The sequence below is a fragment of the Chrysochloris asiatica genome, unplaced genomic scaffold, assembly GCF_000296735.1.
Source record: "Chrysochloris asiatica unplaced genomic scaffold, ChrAsi1.0 scaffold00011, whole genome shotgun sequence".
NCBI classification, from domain to species: domain Eukaryota; kingdom Metazoa; phylum Chordata; class Mammalia; order Afrosoricida; family Chrysochloridae; genus Chrysochloris; species Chrysochloris asiatica.
This window is the reverse complement of record NW_006408529.1, coordinates 10,294,296-10,296,632: the sequence shown is the minus strand read 5'-3', so window position 1 is coordinate 10,296,632 and position 2,337 is coordinate 10,294,296.

The following is a 2,337-nucleotide window of genomic DNA, read 5'->3' as shown; positions in this document are numbered from 1 at the left end:
GTTGAATAAGTATGGTGAAAGAATACAACCTTGTCACACACCTTTCTTAATTTTAAACCATTCCGTGTTCCCATGTTCTATTCTCACTGCCTGTTGGTCCATGTATAGATTCGTCATAAGCACAATTAAGTGTTCCGGAATACTCATACTTCACAATGTTATCCATAGCTTGTCATGATCCACACAATTGAAATCATTTGCGTAGTCAATAAAGCACAGGTAAACAGCTTTCTGATATTCTCTTGCTTTCAGCCAAGACGTATCGGACATCAGCAATGATATCCTTCGTTCCACGGCCTCTTCTGAATCCAGCTTGAACCTCTGGAAGTTCTCTATCAATATATGCTTGCAGCCTTTTCTGTATTACCTTTTGTAAAACTTTACTTGAAATGGGATATCAAAGGGATTGTCCAATGATTTCCGCATTCCATTGGGTCATCTCTCTTTGGAATGGGCATAAATATGGATCTCTTCCAATTAGTTGGCCACATAGTTGTCTTCCAAATTTCTTGGCATAGATAAGTGAGTGCTTCCTATGCTGCCTCTCTTTCTTGAAAGATTTAAATGAACAGACTTAAAAGGGGTTTTACCGATAATTGCTCTGAGAAAGAAAGAACAAACTAATCCAAGGATGTGTGTGTGTCGATGTGCAGGGAAGTGGAGGAGAAAAGGGAAAGTCAAAAGGAAAAACTGAGAGTCAATAAACAATTGCAAAATGATGCTTTCAGTTTCTGCTATCTGTGCTATATGAGTCTGGCACAAATATCTAAGCACTTGTTTACTAATCTAAAGACTGGTGGTTCACGTCCAACCAGAAGTTCCCTGCAAAAAAGTTCTGTCAATCTACCTCCAAAAAATCAGTCACTGAAAACCCAATAGAGCACAGGTCTACTCTGGCACATTAATAACCATGAGTCAGAATGTACTCTATGGTAATTGGTTACTGGTATTGTTGTTAATGCATGACATGTAAGTCATTTATTTGGAGTAAGTTAAAGTAATATCAAATGCATAATTTATAATTGAGCAAGTGAGTCCTATTTTATGGACAATAAGACACTGCATATGAAAGGCCTACTGTTCAAGTTGATAAATTTGGGAACTTTATTTTCATTATTAAAAGCATCCTCTAATATACACTATGATGATATACAAAATGGAGTCCTGGTGTAGCTCTGTGGTCTAATGCATCAGATTGTACAGTCATTTGAACTGCAAGGTCGGTGGTTCAAGCTCACCAACTGCTCCTTGGAAACCCTATACAGGGCTGGTAAGGGTCGGAATTGACTCGACGGCACTTAACAACAACAATAACATAATATACAAAATAGATTATACTTGGGGTTTTTTCACTTATCAAGAGCTCCATAATTTATTTAACATAAAATTCATTGGTCAAAAATATGCATAAGTACTTCTTTTGGATAGTATTTACTATTGAAAAATATAACATTTCAATGGAAGTTTATTATTGGATTATGAGTCATAGTAACTTTTTCTATTAAAACAGAGTTGCATTGATTTGTCTCTCTTACACATACTCCATTGGCTCTCCTACCTTCCAAAGTGGAAATAACATTGTTTATTTATAAAACAACTGAGTGAGGAAGAAATTGATTTAAAATCTGTCTTGCTGTTGTAACCTGAAAAATGGGGTTATTAAAATATATTCTTTTTTTTACTGATTAATGTTGAAAGAAGAAAAATATTACTGTGATAGCTATGTTTTGTACCAACTTGACAGGGCCAGGATTTTCAGCGCTTTGGCTGTCAAGGTATCATAATGTCCTATGGTGAGATCTGCTATGAAGAGACAATCAACTAAAAGGAAGTTTCCTAGTGGTGTGGCCTCCTTCCAATATATTGAACACCTGTGAAGAGTTTGCTTACTTTCTTCTAGGTGTGGATTCTGCATTTGGCTTGTCATCCAACCTCTGGTTCTTTGGAGTTGAGCCAGTGGTCAACTATTGCCTGGAAGTCATTAGCTGTCAGACATATCACTTGCCTGTCATCAGACCTGTTGATCTTCTGCTGATCCTAGAAGTCATCAGTAGCTGGCCGGCCACCTAACCTGCCTGACATGCCTTCCTGCCATCTGATCTGCTGATCTTAGTTTATTAGCTCTGCAACTACATGAGTCAGAAGCTTCCAGCCTGACATCTGACCAATGGACTTGGAATTTTTGTACTTCTACAGCAGTGTGAACTGTTTCTTTGGTATAAAACATTCTTTCTATATACATATATAAACTTCATTGGTTTTTCTTCTCTAGAGAACCCAGTCTAAGATAATTACTTCTGATGGAAAAGCTTAATAAAAGGTTGCTATTGTGGTGGT